This window comes from Phoca vitulina, unplaced genomic scaffold (assembly GCF_004348235.1).
Source record: "Phoca vitulina isolate PV1807 unplaced genomic scaffold, GSC_HSeal_1.0 scaffold21, whole genome shotgun sequence".
NCBI classification, from domain to species: Eukaryota; Metazoa; Chordata; class Mammalia; order Carnivora; family Phocidae; genus Phoca; species Phoca vitulina.
In genome coordinates, this window is record NW_022589724.1 from 10,914,536 (window position 1) to 10,940,028 (window position 25,493).

General features: G+C 43.8%; 1 protein-coding gene across 10 annotated transcripts in view; it reads left to right on the forward strand.

Moving 5' to 3' along the window:
- PALM2AKAP2 (PALM2 and AKAP2 fusion) overlaps positions 1–25,493 on the forward strand; it is a 448,663-nt gene that overhangs the window by 162,844 nt on the left and 260,326 nt on the right. The gene's annotated exons all lie outside the window — the stretch shown is intronic.

Below are 25,493 nucleotides of genomic sequence, written 5' to 3' on the forward strand. Positions count from 1 at the left end.
ACATCACCTCAACTTCAAATCATTTTAAAAGTACTCTCCTTTCACTGTACCAGGCATGGATAACCACTTCCAACTCCTACCTCTGCCCATGGAGGCGGCCGCCTTGTGAGCTGCCAGGTGGGACCAGGCACAACCCAAAACAAGGCCACCAGATGTCTCAGTCGGTAGCGTAGGTGCTGAATAATAGTCCTCAAATGGCTGAATGAACAGACATTCATATAATCTGGGTTAGTGAATGGGCCCCCTTCCCTACCAAAGACCCTTGGTAACTGAGCTCCTGGGACCCACCTCATTTAGAGACCTCTCAGAGGTTGTTCTGTATCCATCCATTCATGCATTCACTCAACAAAGATTGATTAAGTACATACCCTGTACCAGATACATGCTAAGTGGTGGGGATATAGTGGTGAAAAAGGCCATCACAGACTTCCCAATCTAACGGAAAATATATTCTGAGATAGATGTAGGGTGTTGTATAACCCCAGTGAATTGGTCACCATGTTTCTCCTGTGTTCACTGATTAGCAAAGGTCTGTTGGTACCTGCCCATGACCGCCAGCCCTGCTTTATCTTCATCTCCTCCCTAGATATGACTCCTCCTAAGAGGGAGCCCATTCTCTTAGGTACCTTTGTAAACTGACCTTCTCATGTCAAAAAATAAAATGCCTCGGATTCCATTGCTTATAATAGGCATTTGGGACCAAAGGCATTTTATTTTTTTAATGAAAAAATAGTTTTTCATAAGTTAATGTTTTTTCTTCTAGACCTGGATGCCCTTCTCTTATTCATCCCCTGCCCATGCAGCTAATCAGATTTGAAGGGTAAAATAACACCAGACTCATCATCGAATGTTTCATGAGAAATGTATTAGTTAGAAGCCTGGGGTTCTAAAAATAGAGACCAGATTGAGCTAGCTCAAGGAAAAAGGGGTGGGGGTTGTTATTATAAGGGGTGTCTCACAGAATCAGAAACAGAGATATGACTGGACCTAAGGAGAACATTAAATCTGGAAAGCAGAAAGTCACTGGAATCCTTTCTCTGTTTTTTCTCTTCCCATCTTCTTCATCCATCCATCTCCTTCCCTTCCCCCTTTCCTCTCCCCTCCTTTCTCTCTCTCTCTCTCTCTCTCTCTCAGTAACTCTTTCTCTACCTAGCTTCCTCTGCTGCTTTTCTGATGCATTGATCAATCAAATATGTTGGCTTCACAGTTTCTAAGTTTATATGTTGTAGGCCCAGCTACGTCACAGAGACTCCCTTCAAATCAGGTGTGGTCAGGAGCCAGAGACTTAGTGTTTCCAAATGGCTCTTGGAAGTCACTCTTCTGGATGTGGGTTAGCTTCTAGAGAAGGGGAACACATATGCCCAAAGGTATCTAGTATGCTTGGGTCTACACACACAGACACACTTATAGCCCATATGCCAAAATCCCTTTCATGATTGCTATACATTTAACTGGAGGTGGTCAGATGGGCCCTGCTCTGAAACCACATGAGAGGACATGGTTCTGACTTGAGTTGCAGCATTCACAGGGTTCATATGGGGTTCTAGAAACAGCCCTAGGTTCCAGTCATGGATCCACCATGAAGTAACTCAGGAATCTTGGACAAGTCTTTGTCTTGAACCTTCGGAGAAGTAGAACCAACCTTTACTGAGGACCTACCTAATGGTGTGTTGAGTACTTTATGCTTGTCATCTCCTTTAATCCTCACTCCAATCTTCCAAGGTCAGTAGTGTCACCGGCATTTTACAGATTTTAAAAAAACTTGAAATTCTGAGATTTGGGAGGATTTGAATTGGATCACTTATTTAAAACACAGTAAGCCAGGATTTGTGTTCTCCTTGGCATCTACGTTTGCTTGTTTCTTGATTTGTTTTGTCATGGCAACCTACTAGGCTATCTCTTAATTAATAAGGAGACACATTGCATTCATTCCAGTTTTCCAAATGTGACAGACCAAAATGCTTTCTATTCCTATTCTTTGAGTTTATATGCCAGGTATGGAATGGCCATGTGTATCTCTTCAGGATTCATCCATGCATGAAACTCCTTGAATCAGCACAATATTGTACAACCTAGTTCTGTTTTGCTCATCAAGTGTCAGTCAGTGATTTATTGACAACCTAAATAAGTGGCCCATTCATGATTTGTGAGTGATAGCACACTCCCCTGCCTAGTTTCTACCTCATTTCAGGTGGGCTTTATAATATAAAAGTGATAGGTGTACAAATAACTCTATCTATTGGAGTGCAGCTGTACTATCAGCCAGAGATTTTTATTTGACGTTTACCATTATTTCACAAAATGGGAATTCGTTTCATAAAGAAAATGAGTTCACACAGAGAAATTGCACTTTGGGTTTTCTTAAGAAATGGCGAGTGTTGTGACATTGAGTTCATGGGTTTATATTTTCTGATCCTGTGGAAAGAATAATATCAGTACGTGAATCTAATAATGGAAGGGGGTAAAGTGAGTCTTCAGAAACAGACCTAAAATAAGTTCAATTTACTGTTATTAGAAAATGGATCTCGAAAGAGTGCTCCTGAAAGGTGGTGATGTGGCAATGGGGTATATAGGTTTTTCTGTGAATGGACTCTTTGATTCCAGTTTATCAGAAGAGATGGAAGAAATATGATTTGTTTTATAATGCTTCAGTTATTGACTTCATAGGAGTTTGTTTGATGCTTCAGCTCTTATTCACTGCCACTAACTAGCATACAGAGGAAATATTGCTTATTCATTTGAATGATTTTTTTAAGAATGTGAAAATTCCCTAATGGTTAAACTTAGTTATTTGGGTAGGTTTCTCCCCCTGGATGCCCACCTCACTTCTCCATTGGTCTGGGGAGCACATACCGCGTTGTGTCACCCTCTCTGAGGAAGCCCTATGGCCATCCTCTCCCAAGAGACCATCCTTTGCATTGCATCCAGGTGTGTCTTGTTATAACCACAGCCCTTAACGCATCTGTTGTCTCCTCACCTGCTTTCCTCTGTTTAGACTGTGAGTACCTTGAGAACTAGGAGAGTGACCTATTTATCTTGGTTTCCCCAGCACCCTGGAGCAAAGAGCACAGCATGTAGGCTCTTGTGGCAAATGTAATTCAAGGCAGCTTGGGACTGCCCTGCTCACTGTGGATGGAGGATAAAAACGGAGGTTTCTAAGTTCCCTGCCTGCCACAAAATTCTGGGTTGAAAAAATATGAAGTGTTCCTTTCTGCACACAAAAAAGTCTTCCATTTCACTGTCTCAGGACTGAGATAACCAGTCCTGCTTGGCAATCCTGTCCACTTATAAAAATCAATCCATCAACCAATTAGTAATTTTTATGAAAAGAGTCAATACAAAATAAACCTTGATTTATAATTTGATCATGGAAACATTTGACGAATTCAATTAGGCAAACAAACAAAAAACTGAAAGAAAGACAAAACTGAAAGGAGAAAGAATGACCTATTTGAATTGTGTGAATGATTCTTCATGAGCCTCTGTTCCGGTGGGTATGGAGTGGGAGACTGATGAATTTACTGAAATCCCTACTGGCTTCTGTTTATGATTTTAGTGTTTAAAGATTTGGATATGTTTTTCATGCCTCATGGCCCCTAAGCACAAGCCAGATTTCTTTATCCGGTGGTCAAACAAAGAAGCCATGCCCTGGTTCACAGAAGGAGAAAGAAAGAGGTGACTGCATTGGACTCCATGCAAGACACTGTGCTGGAGGCTTTATGAACATTTTAATGGATTTAATGGGCAATTTTGGTGATAGATGATTTTCACCTTATACACTGATTAGAAACTGAATGTGACTTTCTTGGAGATGCAAGATTTTTTCTGCAGATAGACTTGAGGGTTGGCAGGCTTAGTGAGCACATCATACGTCAGTGGGGCTGAAGGGAGGGTCGGGGTGGGGGGGGGGGGGGCCTGGTCAGCTCACCAACCCAAGAGCTGGTGCTGATGTATGATCTACAAAACACATCGAAGCCTAGGATTCTGACCTTGGTCCGGCTGCCAGCTGGGGCTGAGTAAAGTCTTTTCATGCCTGCCTTCCTTACCTCAGTTAATGGGGCGGGGCGGGGGTAAGGAACTGTTAAGGAAAAGGAAGAACAACAGCAACCAGGCAATGGTTCCTTTCACTAAGGAGAATAGAGTGTGTTTACTGAATTTTAACCACAAAGCCCCAGCCAATAGTTTTAAAGCTGGGTTGTAATAACAGAATGGCCTTGGGGGAGAGGGAGAAGGAAGAGGATGCTTGGTTTTTATTGTCTGCTCTACATTGTGTGTTGTGTTTAATAGTCGTGACAGTCTTAAGTGGAAGGGACAATTCTCTCCGTTTTACTAACGATACACCTGAAGCTCATGGGCTGTGGAAGGCCACACAGTCAACATAACGGAGTCTAGACCAGAACCCAGGCCTGTCTCTATTCAGAGTCTGTAGTTTTGTTGCTGCAGACTTGTAAAATTGACAAAGGTTGAAGGCTAGAGGGTGACTCCTACATGCTACCCTAGATGTAATCGGGACATCAGGTTTAGGGGTTGTGTGTCAGGAGAATGGGCAGATTGTGAGTCTTTGGGTCCCCTGAGCCTTGGAGGAAAAAAACCTTCCACTGGGATTCAGAGCTGTTCAGTTGGAGGTGCAGTGTTCAATAGGGGTTTCCAGTGCCTTCTTTCCTTCTCGTGGATAGTTGTAACTGCCCCCGCCCCCACACACAGAGGAGTACTCGAGCCCGTGTGCACACATGTACATACACACTCACATACGAGGCACTGTTTTCTCCCATATAAGGGCTCCTGTCCTCATCCCATTCCACCCACAACTATGTGTACCTCTCTGTGGCTGAACTTTGCCTTGTATTAGGGCACTGACATAAAAGAACTCTTCACCCAGGCCCCAGAGAGTGTGCCTCCTTCATCTTTAAGCCCCCGTGTTCCTAGCACAAAGGTGATGAAGCTGCCTGATGGTCTGGGGTGATTTTTGAGAAGTAACATATGCGACCGCTTGATACCCTTATGCCACCATCAGTCCCATGGGGTGGATGCATATCAAATGAAGCTGGACAACTTTTTAAAATCACAATGAGAACATTCCTAGCAGAATCAGAAACTTCTGGGAGTTGCTTGCAGGCCCTTAGACAATAGTTTCTTTCTGGACTTATCCCAAAGTTAGTGACAGATGCAGTTAGAGGAACAGAATAAAATCTAAAATGATGCAAGCCCTTTTAGTTTATAATTGATACCACCCTGCATTTCTTGATAATCGTTGGAAAATATTGAGATTTGTAGTGCTTAATCAATCCATTCCCCTGGTGAGCCAACTGTCTAAGTCAGTATAGAATTCTGTCTTTTTGATAGCTGAACTAGTCTTTTTTTGTCTTGGTAGAGAGAATGATCTAAAAATTCCTTGTTTTGGGTGACTTGAACTGTCAATTAAATTTTAAAAGCCAATTATTTTTAAGCAGTAGAGCCTTACAAATACTAAAGTTGCAGACTGGAAGCCAACCAACCATCCAAAGTGTAAAGATTTCCTTTTTGGGGTAACACTCACAGATTCTTTCCATTTTATTCCAATTCCAGTGCCCCACCCCCACTCACAGACATAGACACAAGGGAAAGCTCACCAGTTGGCAAGGTTGAAGAGGTGTAAAGGATTCGGTGCATGAAGAACCAAGGCCCTCACCTCTTATGGGGACAAGAGCAGAGCATGCTTGTGCGAGGCAGTTTTGGCTGCACGGAAGGTTCTGGAAGTGCTCCAGGCTTGAGGTTTGACAAGTCTCACTGGCTGAGTTCAGATCCCACCCAGTTTAGTCACTTGCTAATATGTAAACATGGCCAATGACTTAATGTTTCTAACACTTGGTTCTATTCTCTGTGAAATAGGATTATGGTAACCATACTCACTTCATAAGGATGCTGTGTTGTGAGGAGCAAGTGAACCATCCATGTGAGTAGGGTGGCACAGTGCTGGGCTCTTATTTCAGTCTCGGGAGTTACATTAATCCTTCTTTCCTGCCAAATAGTAATCTGAGGCCATTTGCCATTTTCAAAAGAAATGTTCTTTTTTTTTTTTTAAGAAAAATGTACCTAGAAATCCAATTTCTAATTTAGTTTCCATACTTTATCAGAAAAACCCAGATACCTTAAAAGAGTTCCACGAAATACAGATTTCTGATCTAGAAAATTCCTCATCAGTAGTGATGAAGAGCTTTTGCAAACACCAGAGTTCCTTTATGCCAACAAAACCATTCCCCAGTCACAGATCATCTGACACAATTTCACTGTGGTTCTCAAATGGTTAGAGCTTGTTTAAAATGCATGTATCCGAGCCCCATCCCTAGAGAGGCTGATAGGGGCCTGGGAATCTACATGTTACAAGTACCAGTCTAACTCTGAGGAGGCGGTTAGTAAACAGCACTTTGAGATATGCTGCCCTAGGTCTTTGGGTTCCTCTCATCCCTACAGCACCTGTCTCCCCAGGGCAGGTGCTCTTTGGTCTTTCTCCTGATGGAGGAAGACACACCACTCCACTAAAGACGAGCTGTCTCACCTTTTACAGTCAACTTCCCAACCATGTATTGAGCATCTACTGTGTGCTAGGCATCATGATGGGCCTGGAGTTTATGAAGATGAATTCAGCATGGCATGTGCTGACATGGAGCTCACAGTCCAGCTGAAGACACCCTCAGAAGAGGGCTTCCATGTATAATGAAGGTGCTCACAAAGGATCGTGAGATCAGTGCTGGCCCAGACCACCCTGGCCCCTGAAGGCCCGCCCACAGGTCCCAGTTTCTGGTCTGTGGGCTCACCTAGTGTGAAGATTCCCTTGAGCATCAAGGAATGTTCCAAGCATGACTCATTCGGGGAGTTATTGGTATATATGGCAGGATAATTATTCATTGTGTGGGACTGCCCAACACATCAGAGGATATTGAGCATCTGTATCCTCCCAAAACTGAATGACAACTGTGCCCCAACCCTGTCATTGTGACAATCTGGGAAGGAAGCGCTACCATGGTGGGATGATACTGCCCCAGGTTGAGGGCCTCCCTCCAATTTAGCTCTTTCTCTGTCTATAGCTCTGTCCCTCCTGAAATGACCACCTCTCTCCAGGGATGTGCTTTCTTGGGACTGAGTTTGACAGTGAGCAAAGTTTATATGTTTTAAAATGTAAATAAGTTAACATGGTATCAACCAAGGGGAAAGAAGAGTCATTTTATAACAGAGAGAAAACAGTTGGGATGAAGAAGGTCCTTAATCATCTGTAATTTTTTTTCTATAAAGAAAAGTTGTTCTATTTTTTCCACTGATGTGCAGATGAGAGTCTTAGGGTTGCCTTCGGGAGTAAATATGATTTATAATCACATAAATCATAATCAGCATTTTTCAGGATGTAAAGTTGTACAGAGTCTGAGGCTGACCCTTAGTGGTGTGAGGAGTGGGGCCAGGTTGGGGGTGGGGTCTTCGAGAAAAGAGGGGCCAGCCTGAGGCCCTGACTTGGAGAGTGTCTTAGTTCTGCCTGAGATCACCACATGTGGAAATCAAGCTGAGGTGACAGCTTTTGTATTGAGCGCTGAGAAGGACCTCTTAAATCCTCACAACAACCAAAGCTTTCGCATCTTGCAGTTGGGGAAACTGAGGCTTAGCAGCCAATGTCAGACAGCCAGGAAGAGTGGAGCTGGGATTCACTCAGGCTATTCAAATCCAGAGCCAGGACTCTGGACCACCGTACTGTCCGCCTTCTCACCCATCCTTTGCTAGATTTGCCTCTTTTATTACTCATTATAGATTCAGTCTGATTCCCCCCCAACCTCAAATTCTTCAAAATGAGCAGCTCTTCTCATAGAAACCCTTTGTTCGTATGCCAGGAGGGGGTCTCCACTTCGTTGCTGTTGTTGTTTCTTTTTCATCTTTTTTTATTTGTGAGACCTGAGGCCCCAGAAATCCTAGAAGAGACCACAGGCAGTAAATCCTCCAACATCGGAGGGGCCCCGCTTAGATAGCTCAGCTGTCGCAATGCCACGGTGCCGGCCGCTCTCACTGCTCAGATTTGGGCCTCGTGGAAGCTGGCGTTTAATTTCAACAGCCCGATAGATGAGAAGGGGCAGAGAGACATGCTGGCAGGGGAGGAGGGACAGGGGAGGGTGACATAAAAGGAAGGCTGGAGCTGGAGTGGAGAGACCTGAGTTTAAACCCGACTTTAAAATTGACCCACTGGATGACATCATGCATGCTCCGATTCCCATTTCCCATTCACTGTGAAAAAGGGATGGTGTTATCCACTCACCTAATGGGGCTCTTGTGATCATTCAGAGCAAGGAGACAGCAGAATCCGAAGAGAGATAAACACTGCCCTCCCCCCGGGGGACATCCTTAGGCATGGTGGTAGAACATTTGAGCATTTCTATTTATTTTTTCCTTTGTAAGAAATTAAACTTCACTATATTTAATATAAGGATTGCCCCTGATACCCACAGCATGCTGTGTGCTCTGGGCAAGTCCCGAAAGGAAAGAGGGAGTTCCAGAAGTAGAAGGGGTGAGCAGCTCTGTCTTCACTCAGCACATTGTGTTGTTTTGCAGCTCATCTCTGCAGGTGACAGGGGCTCACAGAATCCATTACCCATTTTAAACTGCACCAAACTGAAGATATGACTTACAAAAGGTTTTTGCACAGACACTATGAATTAAAAGCTAATACTAATAGTATCCACATAGACCAAAAGATGGCAAACTAACACTTCTCCTGGAAGGAATTTTTTTTCTTTTTTTGTCAGCTTCATCTAGATGTTAAAAACAAAGACAGGCTAGTCATATCTGATAAGAAGTTGGCCCCAAGCAGTTAAAAATTATCAAGAAGACTTTTTGAAGATTTATATCTACTCTCATGAACAGTTCTCTTACTTGTTCATTGATTTAACAGATTGCTTATTTCATCTACAAATTATCCATTTTAAATGCCCATTTTGTGCATATTCTATAAGGTACACATTGGTTAAGTGGTACCTATATATTATGTCTATTATTTATATACATGCAGATGGTATGTACTGAAAATATTTTATAGATAAAGGTGTGTGAAAAAATACCGAAGGCCGCTGTGTGTAATAGATGTGCAGAGCCTGGCATAAGTGTTCATTTCCATCCTCTGTCCCCCTGGACTGGAGTCTGTGGTACTGAAGTAGGCCTTGCTGATGGAAAGAGAGGTCGGTGTGATTTCTGGAAGAGGGTGCATCTAAAGCTAACAGCTGTGCTCTCCTGGGCCTGGCCCCGTCCCAGCTGCTCACACTGAGCCAGGCCAGCTGGCTGCCTACTCGTGGTCCTTTTCTGTCACCACTGGGCATTTGTCACAACCCTGGCATTTAACCCCCAGACACAGCCATGAAGACAAGCTAAGATTCAGATCCGTAGTTCTTGTCCCCACCAGCCACACTCAGTTTTCTGGTTGGTCAGACACAAAAACTACAGTTTTTCAGATTTGGGGGTCTACTCCTCCAGCTAGCTCCGGACCATTCATTTCTTGGTAAATCTGAACTTGGGATGCAGTTGCCCTTCCCAGTGATAAGGCAGATTGCCGTAGCTCACATCTGCTGAGCGGGGAGTATGCCTAGGCTTCCGCTAAGCACGCTTCCAGAATGACTCAATTTTCACAACAATCACATGATGCAGGTCTGCTACTGGCTCCATTTTAGGCATTAGCAACCTGAGCCTTAGAGAGGTTTAGTAATTTTACTAAAGGAAAGTAAAGGTATGAGCGAGGGTCTTAGTGTCTCATTGGCCTGAGAGTCATTTTCTGTTTGCAAAGCCCGTTTTGTTAGGAACAGATGGGATGTACCATCCTACCTCTTCAAATAGAAATGCCCTACATGCAATGTGGTATCCTGGATTGGATTCTGAAGTGGAGAGGAAGGACATTAGTCTAAAAAAATGGTAAAATCCCAAGAGTCTATAGTTAATAGCTCTGTATTCATGTGAACTTAGTTTTGACAGCTGCACCATGTCCATGCAAGATGCTGACGTTAGGGAAAGCTGGGTAGGTCAAGCTTATCGGTTGACCTCTACCATCTCTGCAACATTTTTATAAATCTAAAATTATCCTAAAACTGAAAGTGTATTTAAAAATGGAAACGCCGAGTTCCCGTGTGTACCCGTGTGGACATGCATGCTTGCGTGTGGGCACGTAGATGGTTGTGTGCGTTCGAACCCCCTCTGCACATTACTGCCCACCTGCTGCAATCCCCATGTGCTGTGTGATTCCAGCAGTAGGGCATGCCCGTCTGGGAATTATGAGGGCGCCAGCCAGAGGGAAGCCTGCAAAACTCACACATGACATGTCCTGTCGTTGTCATGTCACATGTATGTGACATCACCTTTGCTGTAGAAACCCTGCATCGTGGGTGGTAGTCTCGTGCCCTGGGTGGAAATGTCGGGAGGGGGCGTGTATATGCTGGTAGGAGGGCATCGTGAAGTCAGTCATGAAGATGGACTCAGGGAGGGCTCAGAATGACCAATTTATGTCTTTTTTTTTTTTTAAGATTTTATTTATTTATTTGACAGAGAGAGAGAGGGAGAGCAGGAACACAAGCAGGGGGAGTGGGAGAGGGAGAGGGAGAAGCAGGCTTCCCGCCGAGCAGGGAGCCCGATGTGGGGCTCGATCCCAGGATCCTGGGATCATGACCTGAGCTGAAGGCAGATGCCCAACGACTGAGCCACCCAGGCGCCCCGTGACCAATTTATGTCTTAAATGCTCGTCTCACGTAGGGCCATTTGCAGCGACCTTTTTTTTTTTTTTTTTTGGCAAGTACATTGGAGGATTCCTCTGCTTGATCTTCTCATCCAGCTCCCAAAAGGAAACCGAGGGTCCCTGGCAGTTCTGATCTAAAAGGCGAGCCGAGGAGCTGCTGGCCACAGAGTTTTGCTTTGTTTCTTAACATGTGCTGTGGTGATGCTGAGAGCCTATCTTGATTGTCATTCGGCTGATGGCTGTCTCCTGGGCCGCCCTGGAAAGCTGGAAGGAAGACAGTTCCCAGTTTAGGCGAGAGCAATTGCTTCCCCAGATGGCTAGGAGGCAACCATAAAAAGTGCCTTGACTTGCTAAAAATTGCTCGATTAACTAGATTCAGGGATTTTCAGGGTTTCTGGGTTAGATTGTGTTCATTTCGTACTGCTGCTCAGTGTAATTGCTCGAGGCCCCCGGTGAGCAGAGCAAATGGGTGTTCGGGCTCTCCTGGGTGACTCTTAGCACGCAGCCCTGGGGAGAGGAAGAAAAGAAAACCCACTCATCTGAATTCGTTCCATGATGAGGCAGAAATCCTGTGTGCTGAGAGCCCAGAAGGCTCAGCGTCCTCCCTGGAGACCCAACTTGCCGGGTGTGTGTCTGTTCGCTCGCTCGCTCATTGATTAATCGTCCACTGTGCTCCAGACACCATTCTGGGCATTGAGAATATCGTGCAGGACAATCAGAAGGTTCCAGGTGCCTGGGATTCTCAGTGAGAATCGCCTCGCTTCATCCTTGCTCGCTCCCTCCTTTCCTCTGGCCGTCAGGAGTACACCAATTCAAGACTTGTGAGATGGGGTGTTTTTCCTTTCCCCGTGACTTATCTACGTGTATGCCCCCCCCCCCCCCCCCCAGCAGCACCTCCGCTTCAGTGCACTCCCACAGCTCGTTGCTCCGACTGCCGACCCTCCGAGCTGCCCGAGTCCATAAGAGCGCTCAGGGGCGGGAGGCCGTTCTTGACGCGGGGTCGCCGGGGTCTGCAAACTCCAGCCTGCGGGCCAGATGGAGTACAGCCATGGCTGTCTGTTTATGTCCTGTCTGTAGCTGGACGAGGGCAGAGTCGGGTAGTTGTGGCACAGACAGCGAAGCCAAAGATATTTACGATGTGGCTTTTTACAGAGCGAGTTTGCCAAGCCCTGCCCTGGAAGATAGAGGTTATAGGATCCAGGACACAGCATGGACTCCTTAAAAAGCGAGGGAGACCGAGATAGGAGAGAGACAGAAAGATCACTCAGAGGGTTCACAGTCTTTTATTTCCCAACAAATGCAATACTCCATATTAGGTGTTACTTATGGCACTTCTAGCCCCCTGCTTGAAGGCAGGAATCTTCCAAAGATCAAATGCATGGGCCCGAAGCCCCGGGACCCTGGGCTGGTGTTAGTTAATAACTCTTTAGGGAGGCAGACATCTCAAACTGAGCTAAACATAAGGCATCCAGCTCGGGATTTGCAGATAGATACCTGCTCTATCGAGAAATACTATGTGCTGTCACAATATAATCTTGTTTGTTTTTTGGATAGCCTTTTCTTTTTCTTTTTTCTTTTTTTTATAAGTTAGTTGGCATTCACATGTCAAAAAAGCATGTAATAATACAGGTGCCATTTACCAAGTCTGTGATTTCCCCTTCTTGTCTTATCGTTATCCTTTTCATTCAATGAGACCTTTATCAAATATTACCCTGGGATCTTCAGTCATCCCCCTGACCAGAAGTGTACCTGAACTAAATGCTAAGTTCATAGAAAGTGCCAGAACAAAGGAGAAATGCTCATTCTGTGTCAGGTACCCCCTGGCAGGCTGAGCCAGGTCGGAGAGACCCAAGGGTCTCATGGGCCCTCAGTAGTATGGATTCCCTCTCCCGTGCTCAGGTTGTCATCAGCCCCCAGAGGAGACCAAAGAGGGAATTCTGGGAGACTTTGGTCGTACCTGTGGGATAGACTGCTTGCAACTCAAAGCTGGCCGAGAACCTACTCAGCTCACCTTTATTGCTTTTTCTCAGTACTCGCCAGACGTTATGGGTGGAAGCTGCATAGAAGGAATCCGTTCTCAGGGATGATCTTTTTCCTAACCATGGTCTTTCCTAATTTTGAAATGTAGTGTAGTATCCAGGCATTTAAGTAAATCTTCAAAGCACAAAACTTGTTTACTTTTGATGGAAACCAGATTCAGTTTGACCTGCATTTGAGGTGTTTTCTGTGGTTCTATATTCAACACCCCCTTGACCTCATCTGACTTGGTTTACCACCCATGTTCTGGGGTAGAAAATTGTAATCTAAACCAAATCTAGGAGCCTCACAGTAGCTGGTGGGGATGATAAATACTACAAAGAGAAGCAGACTTGACCCTTGAGAGACATGGGCTCAGTACACACTCTGCAGTCCTTACGTCAAAAACCCCATCGACCTTGGGCTGAAACACAGATTTTGAAGAGCAAAGAAAGTAAGGACTTAACGGCAAAAATAGGCAGGTGACTGACTCTGTGCTGAGTCCTCAACAAAATTTAACCAAATAGCTTATTTTGGATTGATGAAGAGGAAGCTCAAACCAGCCCAAGCAGAAGGAACTGCTTCTCAGCCTGAACCATGGGATTGTCCCATGCCCTGTGGTGACTTTCCACCTTTGCTCACATTAAAAGTACCTGGGAGCATTCATAGCCTGCAGTGCCCGAACCAATGAGACCAAAGTCTTAGGAGGTGGGGCCTGGTACTTTGTAATGTTCTTCAGGTAATCTTAATGGTCATCTAGGGTTGCACACTGTGGGGAGAATTAAGGTCAAGGTGTGGAGGCGTCCAGCTGGCTTCTGCATGTTCAGAACTGGATGAGACTGGAAGCCAGAGGTTAGAAAGAAGGAGGTCAGGGCACCACTTACGTGATATTTATAGCCAGAGATCTTGAGTCTTGCACCAGACTATAGCCATAACTCTGGAGGGTTCCCTGGGGAGAGATATACATGGGCAGTAATGGCAAAGGAAAGCAACGTCTCATTTTATTCTGTGGCGGACTTAGCACAGGTCCCCGCCCACTTGCCTGGCACCCGTGCCCTGGCTGATCTCTGGTTAAAGCCAATGCTGCTGGAGTGGGAAGTGACCAGGAAAGAGAGACAAGAGGAGGTTCAGGAGAGAGGCAGGCAATGCATCACGGATGGGCTTGCTTTGATTTTATCCCAAATGAAAAGGGAAGTCATTGGATGGTTTATAAGATTCATCTTATTTAACTAATCACTTGCTGTTTGATTTTTTTTTTTTTTTTTGGTGTTGCATATATATCTCTAGGTTGAACATACTTTACAAAAATCTTTGAGCATGTCAAAGACAATTTCCTCTGCATAAATCCTTTATGATAAAGTCAATCAATAACCTTTGAAATGGCCTTCCAGAAAGATGATTCTTATTTGTAATTCTGACCGAGATTAAAGAGAGGGTCTTTTTTCTTCACATCCTCTCCAACACAGAACACATGATATTTTAAAATACACTGAGGGTGTGTAGGAAGCAAGAGAGTACATTTCATAGGTGGAACATGGCTTAATTTGCATTTCTTTGGTTACTGATAATGTTGAACATTTCCCCTATATTTTGTTCTTTTTCGTGTATTTCAGTGTTCATGGCTTTATTACAAATAATATAGTTTTGTAAGAACCTTTATTTATTAAAGGTCTTAGCCCTTTGACGTAAATATTGCAAATATTCGGTCCCAGATGGACACTTGCCTTTGAGTTGTATATTTTGTTGGCACTATAAAAACCACATTTTTAAGTTTTATGTAATGAAGTTATATAATGAATGTTCATACTTTGTGGTTTCTTTCTCTGCTTTATGTTTTTAAGGTCCTTTCCCCTCCTAAAATCAGATAATCACTGTATTTTCTCATGTTTTCATTTTTTACATTGCCTAAGTCCATCTAGAATTTATTTTGGTAGATGGAAAATTTTGTACAACAGCAGAAGAAATAAACCCTCTTTCATTATAGACAAGGGCACACCTTGGCTATATGATAATTCTGACATCAACAGTGCAAAGAAGAGGGGGACAAATTTGATTCCTCCTAGAAAACTAATGGAGCCATGATAGACTCCTGTTCAGAAAGGAGAAAAGCATCACTTTTTTAAACCTGAGAAGTGTCCTTTTAAGCCTGAAAACACAGAATAATAGTCTGTAATAAAGACAGATGACACAAGTATGGTTTAAGAACAGCTTGCAGTTGATTAACAAAGTGGTAGATATTTTCTTTCATTTAAACTCCCCCTGGGTCACTAAGGATATGGCTAATAAAGGGGGAAACTGTCAAAACCCTTTATATTAGTTGCTTGAGTCTTATTTTCAACTCGGAATTATATCATTTAAGACACAGAGAAAATGGTTTGGGGAGGGCAGTTTGGCCCTATTAAAGTGTTAAATGGTCAAATCCTTTGACTTAGCAGTCCTTCTGCTCGAAACTTACCCTATAGATTTACCCCACAAATATACATTTAAGATGTATGCAGAAAAAGATTCATTAGAGCCCTGTTTATAACAGCAAATAAAATACTGGGAACCACCTAAATAATCCATCAGCAGCTGACCAGTAAAATAAAGTAAATCTAAGCAGCAATTATAAAGAATGAGGGGGGACCCCATGTGCTGAGTTAGAAAAATCCCTAAGAAAAAAGGAAGGTGGAGAGCAGGAAGCATGTGTTATAATTCCTTTTATATAAGGAATAAAAGATCTCTATGGATAATAGGTTGGTATACTTGCGGATTTTTTTTTTCCCTAGTAGGATACATAAAAAACCTAAATTAATGGGGGTAGGGTATAGGGAGACACAGCTATTCATTTTATTTCTTGGTGTATTGTTCGAATTTTCTCACCATACACATTTATTAGCTTGATTTATATTATGTTTTATTTTTTTAAAGATTTTATTTATTTGAGAGAGAGAGAGAGAGACAGAGATAACGACAAAGATAGTGAGAGAGAGCACGAGCAGAGAGGAGAGGAAGACTCCCCTCTGAGCTGGGAACCCGATGCGGGACTTGATGAAGGCAGCTGAAGGCAGATGCTCAACCGACTGAGCCACCCAGGCACCCCCAGAACACTTTCAAGTAGGTACCTTTACTTTTGATGGATGAGAACAGTCAAAACTGAGCATGAGTGAGTAAACATGTCCAAGGTCATGGGCTAGGCAGTGGCCAAGCAGGGGCTGAAGCCCAGACCGTCTGATTCCTGAACACGTTATTGTGAACAGAGATGTGTTCTGACCACTAACATTTGCTTATCTCTGAGAGAGCTCCACACAAGACACTTGGAACTCACGACCTCCCCATCTTCACGCGCATGTGCCAAAACCTTCCAGAACAAATGAGATGTGGAGGATGCAAAACATTCTGATGTCAAATCTTTCCACCACCACCCAAACCCCCAAAAGAAGACCTTTTACAAAATCTGTGAGCATTTCCCAATTCCAAACAGAAATATGTTGAGCCTGGATTGGAACCTTCAGCAATTCCTGGTGAACCACTATATTCATTTACTTCAATCCCTGCAGGAGACACTTCCAGGGGATTGAACGATTTCATAAGGAGAGCAGATGCAAAATAAGTCTCTCCCATTTGAACCTTTCATCTGAGAAGGACGGTTGCAAAATGAGGCAGCAGCTGGGAAAGCTCTCAGTTTACCACGTCAGGCTCATGAGTAGAGATACTCTCTAAATCTGGGGCATCTAGGTATTAGAATATATCTCTAAAATTAGATGACAGGAAGAGTAAGGGGCAGAGGAATCCACTAAACTGACAGTTCTATCTTGGGAAGAAGTGCAAGGCCTGCAGAAAATGTCCCTCGGCCGGAAGCAGGAGTGGACACTGCGTGGACCTCATGGGAAGCAGTTCTCCCACTGGCTGCTTGCAGGTCTCAAAGCATCAGCCCATGGACCAGTAGCGGGGCTGGGATGCACCTGAACAGAGCTGTGGTTGTTGGAAATACAAGACAAAATAGTGTGCACAAAAATAGAACGTGAACACGATGTGGGGCATTCTCACAACAAAGGAACGCCACCTCTGAGAAATGAGCATCTTTCCAAACAGAGATGTACACACCTTTTCTGACTCTTGCCAATCACGTTTTTGTTTGTTTCTTGCTTTAGATGTCAATATCTGGTGACCATCTACCTGCATCTATATCTATATCTACATCCATCTATATCTATGAGAAAAGTACAAAGAAGGAAATATAAATAGCCCAGATAAATAGAGCATTTAAAAACATAATAGGGGGCGCTGGGTAGCTCAGTAGGTTAAGGGTCTGCCTTCAGCTCAGGTCATGATCCCGGGGTCCTGGAATGGAGCCCAATGGCGGGCTCCCTGCTCAGTGGGGAGTCTCCCTCTTCCTCTCCCTTTGTCTCTCCACCCCCGCTTGTGCTCTCTCTCTCTCTCAAGTAAATAAAATCTTTTTTAAAAAAGAAAGTGTTCTATGATTCATTGTTTGCATATAACACCCAGTGCTCCATGCAGTACGTGCCCTCTTTAATACCCATCACCGGGCTAACCCATCACCCCACCCCCTCCCCTCTAGAACACTACATCAAGAACTAATGATGTAATGTATGGTGATTAACATAACATAATAGTAAAAAAAAAAGAAAGTGTTCTGAGGATTAAATGAAAAACTGGAGGGATCCTGGCACATAGCAAGTAGTCAACAAACTTAATTACCATTATTATTATTGTTTTTGTTGTTGTTATTTTTACCACCAACAACATCCTACTCTTAGGTTCAACCAGTACATATCTGATTTTTGGTTCCATGAGTAGATTGCAGTTGCTTAGGCAAAATCCGAAGCCCAAAACTTCATACCAGGTGCAAAGGAAGCACCTGTACCTGTTGAGTTCTGCACTCTGTCAGGAGATGTGCTTGGTTCCATTTTTTATTGTATTTCACATAGCAGCTTAAGACATTTATATTTCCATATTTCATACCGGTTTCGAATTCTATTTAACACTAGCCATTTGGCCTCATCTCTGTATCTCCCTGTACCTCAGTTTTCTCCTCTGTAAAATGTGGATAATTACTGTACCTAACCCACTGGGTCGTTGTGAAGGTTAAAAGTGTTAATATTTGCCAATCAGAACGGTGCCAGGCGCACAGTAAGCACTATGTAAATGTTTGCTAGTGTGACTTTATAGATGAGGAAGGGCATGTGACCGTCTAGAATGAAGCCATTGTTCTCCTTAGTATCCTGGATTCCTAGAGCTGGAAGCTTACAGGGAAGCTGTTCCAACCTGCTCAATTCACATGTGGGGAATCGAAAGCCCAGAAACAATAGACTCATCCAAGGCATCCAGGGGTTAGGGGTCAAACCTGTACCCAAAGCTGGGTCTCCTGACTCGTAGTTCGGTGCTCATGTGGCTTCATGGTAGGAGTAACGCAGTACTTTGAGAGTGATGATATGGAGATTACATTCTGTGGGTGAATTTAGTTATGTTATTTCTGGCATTTGGGACTTTCTCAGAGTTCTCTACCATTCCATCTGTATAGAAACTGCCTGATTTTTTTCTTCACAGTGGACTTATCTATATGATACCATAAAACAGATCTTACTTTCTCATGAGAGCCATGTCAGACCACTCTCCTTTTTGGTTTCCAGAAAAGGATGCTAAGGGGAAGCACGCCTAGCAAAGAACTGGATGTTATGACCATTAAAGCAAAAATATAGCTATATGGCTGAATAATTATTTAAGGGGTAATGCTGAGGACGTATCTTAAAAATAGACTTAAGATATAATCCATATGGACTATAAAGTATCTACAAAAGACTTTAAACGAAAACTTTCCTGTGTTGTGCATCGGACTTGTCACTAATAGGCTAGCTATATTAACTGTTCAATTTTGCATCTAAACTCTGTATAATGTTTGTTAAGATTTTAGGTGTTAAAGTATCCTTTCAAAAACCCTTAGGGAAGTTTGAACTAATCAGTGGCTCTTTCCTATTTAAAATTCTTTCTTTTGACTTCATAATTTCTGTTAAAAGCAAAACAAAGCAGGCAGTTCCCTCTGTTACCAATAGATGGCAAGTTCAAGGCCAAGTAATCAGTTGAATGAAAGATAATTACCTAAATGGGAATGCTGGTCCAAACTAAGCAATGGGAATGAATAAATAGAGTTGTAGAATTCTCTACTTCGTGTGGCGATGTTGTAGGTTGAATGGGTGCACAGCTGGGCAAAGCAGTGTGATTATAGGAAATGTAGTTTACTTGTCCTTTGACCAAGACTTATGAACTGATTCCAGATTCTGCTCTTTAGTTTTGTGGGATCAGAAAATCACATAACAACTTGTCTTTCAATACACTCGTCAACCTAAGTCCAAGCACCATGTTATTCATTTTATGGTGGATGGACATTGCAGGGGGCTTAACAAGCATTATCTCTCCATTTAGCTAACTACTTGGGGAAGCCTGGATATAATCAGAATCATGATTGGTGACCTTCCAAGTCAGAGCCAGGAGAGAGAGGTTTGATATCTGGTGGCATTGAGATCAGATAACTGATCTCTGGTAGGGGTATGTCCGCTGAGCAAACTCAACATTCAAGTTATCTGGACAGGCAGTTGGACAGAGCTGGGCGGGCACCTCCTCGATTGTTTTATCCTTGATCACTCAGGTTCTCAGTTTTCAGACCGACCATCCTGCTTCTCCTTCCTCAGATACATAAATAACACTGGTTCTACAATAGCATTAAACAGGTAATTATAATTCAACCACGCCTGAGATGACATTCTGATTCCTTAATAGAAAAAGCTCACAGGGGCCCCATTTGCAAGTTGATTTTCCATAATTTAATTCTCACCATTACCTTACTATTTAGCGTAGCTTATATAAAAGTTTTATATAAAAACTTATATAAAATGGTGATTCCATTTCAGCTAGAAGGCACATTCAGAGAAGCACAGACTGAGGAAAAGTCCAGTATTCTTACCGGAATCTTTGGGAGTACATCAAAGAGGATTCATTTGATAAGCCACAATAAAATACCACAAGATTCTCTCCTCCTGATATTCTGGTCTTAATAACTCAGTTCCTTTTCTTTTTAAATGAGTGAACTTCAAGCTGTCCCCAAGCCATCTCAGTTCTTTTTTCTTCATTCTTGCCTTCCTTTTCTCTGTCTGATTTCCCCCCTATCAGCTATATGCCCTGTTCCCTTTCCAAGTGCAAACTATTTAAAACAGTTTGGGTCTGTGGTTCACTCTGCCCCTTTCTCTGATTCTGCACTGCAAAGCCTAGGAACCAGCTGGCCCAGAGTCAGTGAAAAGCCTGTGTGAGCTCAGGGAAGGGACACACATTCCCTTTGGCTCACAATGGGCGGCCATCAAAGCAACTTTCTCTTTATCTAGCAATAGCCGGAGGAAAAGACTGCAGCATTTAAGTTTTAACATATTTTCTTTTTTCCCCCTCTCATCTAAATTCTGGCATCTCTTGAAGGCAATAGTGCTCTGAATAAGTAGGTCTTCTGGTTCCTTCCCACAGATGCGTGCTGGGGCTCTAAGTATCTGCTCAAGTCAACGTGGGCCTCAACAGAGGAAAGGGAACTACCTTTCTCTGCTCCTTACTGCCCTCCCTGCTCATCCTCTTCCCCTCTCTCACTGTTTCTCAGTGACTCATCTGGGACGCCTCCCCAGCCACCACCTTGCCTGGGTTGCAGCCCGGGCAGAGGAGGAAAGAGGGAGTCTGCCTCCTGCTGCACAAGGGTGAACATAGGCTTCCTAGGGACTTGCCATTGTACTGACTAACCACCTTTGCCCAGAGTGTGCTCCATTCCAGTGGTGTTCCTTACTATGCTAAGAGCCTGCAGTTTCATAATGTTGCAATACTTCCAGAAAATACTTGCCAGGAAAATATATAATTTACAGAAAGACAATGAAAGTGACTTGCTGGGCCTCCCAGATAGTAGAGGGATCTGGAAACCTTCCTAATGGATTGCGATCACTTCATTCCAGATGTCTCTCGAGTCACATTCCCCCTGAATGGTTCGCTACTGTCAGCTCATTATGCTTTCCCTGGAATTTCCCCTTACCCCAGCTTTTCTCCCCAGAATGAGCTTTCCATGATTCCTTCCCAGAGTTAGCTTTTTCAACTCTGTTCTTTTATGCATGGCAATAATAGTCTATTCCATATGGGCTAATGTCTCCAACAGAAAGACACTTCTGGTTCTACTGACTGATCGCTAATGTGTTTTCAATGATATATTTTACTGCCATTGAAGTCATGAGTGCAAATTCATAATGCATTTGAGTGAAGGATTTATACAAATAGAACATGATCAGAGGGGAGCAAGTATCTCAGTCAGATATAACTATTACATGTCTTCATCATGCAGGGCTCTAGGCTTTGGAGATGCTGCAAGATTTTTTTTATTAATTTGAGAGAGGGAGAGGCGGGAAGGGGCAGGGGCAGAGGGAGAGAATCTCAAGCAGACTCCCTGCTGAGTGTGGAGCCCAACTCAAGGCTCAATCTCACCACCCATGAGATAATGACCTGAGCCGAAATCATGAGTCGGATGCTCAACCCACTGAACCACCCAAGTGCCCCTGCATCAGCCAAGACTTTTGTCCTTAAAGAGCGTGTAGTTTGGTAAAGGGAGAAGATATGTGTAAGTGCTAAGGTGCTCAAGGTGCTCATGCAGAAAGACCCACAGCCTATAAAGGGAGCAGAGAAAGAGGGATGATGAATTCTGTTTGGAGGGAGCAGAAAAGGCATCTGTACTTGTCACTACTCTTTGAGTTGTAAGTGATAGAAGCACCACTCAAACTAGCTTAAGCAAAAGGGAGGTGTCTTAGTGTATATAATTTAGGAAGGCCAGGGGTGGTTCTGGCTTCATGCATAACTAGACCTGGGACCCATTAGTGTCATCAAGATCCTTCTTTCTCTGTCTTTCAGTTCTTCTTCTCTCTGCATGTTCGACATTCTCCAACATGGATACATTTCTTCCATGTGGCTTGGGAAAATTGCCACTCCGATGTGCATTGTCCCAGCTTAATCTTAGTGGAAAGGGAGCTTTTCTCTCCCAGTATTCATGTGTCTATCCCTAGAAGTATTTCTTATTGGTCCTGTGGGGGTCGTTTAGCCAGCCCTTGGCCCAACTGCTATTGCACTGAGATAAGGTGGAATGATTAGTCCAGCCTGTGTCACATGCAAATCCTTGTGGCAGAGATGAGCCTGGCTACATGTGATTAACTTATGACTGTCATACCCACCAGTTCCATTTACAATGAGGGTATGTGAATTCTCTGAAGGAAAGAAGACTGGGCAGATGGTTACTCTAGTTTCATTGATATTTAAACTGTATTGTCAAAGAGGAATACTTTTTTTCAAAAAAAAGATTTTATTTATTTATTTATTTATTTATTTATTTATTTATTTATTTAAAGAGCTTGAGCAGGGGGAAGGGCAGAGAGGGAGAGAGAGAATCTCAAGCAGACTCTGTGCTGAGCATGGGCCCAATGTGGGGCTCAAGCCCATGACCCTGAGATCATGACCCAAGCTGAAATCAAGATTTGGACACTTGACCGACTGAGCCACCCAGGTGGCCCAGGACTTTTTTTGTCAGATGAAGCAGTGAGGGAAAACTTACTATTTGCCATTGCAGGCAATGGGAGGCATTCTGGGATTTGAAGTAAGGGATGGAGATACACTTCCATTTTAGAGTATCACTCTAGCAGCCATGCAGAGGGACTTGCTCAGAGCCAAGACTCAGAAGCAGGGAGACTAGTGAGGACATCCCTGCAGTAATCCAGATGGAAATTGGGTGTAACAGGTAAGTGCTATGGATTGCTAAAGATACTAATGTGGAATATTCTACATGTGCAGGTGGGGAGATAAAGGAGGGAATATGAAGGTAGTAATAAAGGTTGTATTTGGGAAGCAGACGATGTGGAGAATGACAAGCAGAACCAACAGGAAGCGGTCTTTCGAGAAAGTGATGTGTCCAGGATAACTGCAATTTCTGACTTGAGTAGCGTCATTTGCTGAGATGAAGAATAGAAAGATGTGAGGCTAGGGGAGGAGGGATGGCCAAGATGATGATTAGGCAAGCGCTACATTTGAGGGCATGGGTATGAACTCTTGGCCATTGGATATGGGAATCTGGAGCTCAGAAGAGAAATCTAGGCTGAAAATCCAGATGGGGAAGTTATCAACATACAGTTGTATGGTCGATGAGACTAAAGGGAATCATGTCGTCTAACTGTCTGGAGTGGGAAGAGAGTTAGTGGTTTTGCCTTCGTCCAGGGAAGGAGAAGTCTGGGGAGGAGCAGGCTAGCAGGTGAGGAGCACAGCTCAGATCTCAGCAGCCCGAGCAGGCGATACCAGGAACCCAGCAGTGTCGTACTGGAACTTGCTGGACATTGACTCATAATTTACTCTATACAGAGGCTGATTGCACATCGTACCTCTTTTGTTGGGTTCGTAGTGACCTCAGGACCTAACCCCATCACTGTGGGAGCAGACTCAACTCACCAAAGATTCCTCTAACAGCCATTGATGAACAAAGGGTCCTTGGGACGGGGCCAAGCCTGAGTCCGCAGCAGACAGAACACAAATGTGAACATGCTGATGCTGGTGCCTGGTTGTGTATATTAACAACTGTTTGGTTTTGAGTTTTAACCTAATAAGGAGTTTCCTCAGAGAAAATATGAACACGGCACCAGTGGGGAACTACTGCTTTCCCACTGTTGCCCATTCCTGCACCAGCATGCTTTGGTCTGTGTGGCTGAAAGCCAAGACACTGCCTTGCCTACCCCCCCTAGATCCTATTAGTCCTGAGTCTCGTCAGCTCTGGTTCTTGTATTTGTCCTTTTCTTTCCATTCTGATCGGAACAGCTCTAAGCTACAGTGGGCTTGTTAGCTTATCCCTCCCCACCACATTGCAACATCCTCCTAAGACACTTAATGATCTTTTCATCCGGAGGCCAGCAAATTCTGACTACAGGCTAAATCTGGCCTGCCACCTCTGTTTGTAAATAAAGGTTTATTAGAACACAGTCACACTCGGGGTGCCTGGGTGGCTCAGTCAATTAGGTGTCTGCCTTTGGGTCGGGTTATGGTCCCAGGGTCCTGGGATTAAGCCTTGTGTCGGGCTCCCTGCTTAGTGGGGAGACTGCTTCTCCCTCACCCCCTGCTTGTGCTGTCTGTCTCTCAAATTACTAAAATCTTTTAAAAAAAGAACAGAACCATACTCATTCATTTACATATTGTCTAAGGCCATTTTTGCACTGCAGTGATAGCTTTGAGTAGTTGCAACAGAGATTGTATGTTCTACAAAACCTAAAATATTTACTGTCTGGACCTTTATAGAAAGAGCATCCCGTCCCCTATTAATCCATCCTATACACCAGTGCCAGATTAATGTTCCCAAAGTGCCATTTTACCATATCACTCTCTTGCTTAGAACCCTGCAATATGCCATTTGCCTATAGAATAAAATCCAAACTTCTTGGCCTGGCATTCGAGGCCCTCGATGGTCTAGTCCTAGCCAATCTTTTGAATCATTGATCTCTATTCCAAAGAGCCAGCCCTACACTTCAGATAGATTTCCCTCCTCACTGTCCCTGGAATGTGCAGGGACATTTCTACCCTTGTTCACACATTCCCTTTTCCTGGAATGTGCGCCCCATTAATTTATATCTACCTAATTCCTACCCATTTTTAATGAACTAACTTAAAACCTGCATCTTTCTGACCATGTCTGTTCACAGTGACCACCAGTGAGTCTACTGCTTGGGGATATAAAATTTCACTGTTTATACCATCAGGAATATTTTTTCTATTCAAGGCATAGTTCACTCATATCATGGTGGGCAACTCTGGAGTGAGGATTTTCTATACGAACAAAGACCCAGAGGTGGGAAAGCCTAGGTTTGCAAATGACTTGACGTGTAATTAGAATACTGGCTTAGCACATTCAGGTTCTATAACAAAATACCATAGACTGACTTTGTTTTCCACAGTTCTGGAGGCTGGGAAGCCCAAGATCAAGGCACTGGCGAATTCCGTGTCTGGTGAGGGCCTGCTTCCTGGGTCAGAGACAATTGTCTTTTCACTGTGTCCTCACATGGTAGAAGGGGCAAAAGAGTTCTCTGGGGTTCCTCATATAAGGGCACACTAGTCCCATGCAGGAGGGATCCAATCTCATCACCTCATCACCTCCCAAAGGTCCCCACCTCCTAATTACTGTCACTGGCGATTAGGTTTTAACATACGGATTTAGGGGGAGGACATAAGCGTTCAGTCTATAACAAACACGTAGCACACAGTTTCACATGCATGAAAGTATGGTGTCTCTGCATCTTGTGTCCGTGACATACTACATCTTGGATCTGGATTTAAATTTGGACCACTACATATCTGGATAGCCAGTGGGAGCGAATGATAAAGTCCCGTGAGCCTACTCTTGAGGGGCTAGAGTAGCTAGGATATAGACATGGTGGCTGGTTCCGGAGGTCCTTGCTTTGTCATGTGGCACTTCTGAGGCACTGGATAGGGGGGCTCTTCTCATTAGTCCTCACTTTCCCATCCACTGTCATATATTATATGTTCTTACACATTCTCTGGGATTAGGCAGCGTCCATAATGCGCCACTGACCGGAGTTCTTTGGTAAATGGTTAACTTCTTGGGCCTCACTTTGGCAGGGAGGTTATATCCCTGACTCGGATATCATATCTCCCAGCGGCTTGAGATTATAAACTAATATTTCTTACAAGTCTGTGCATT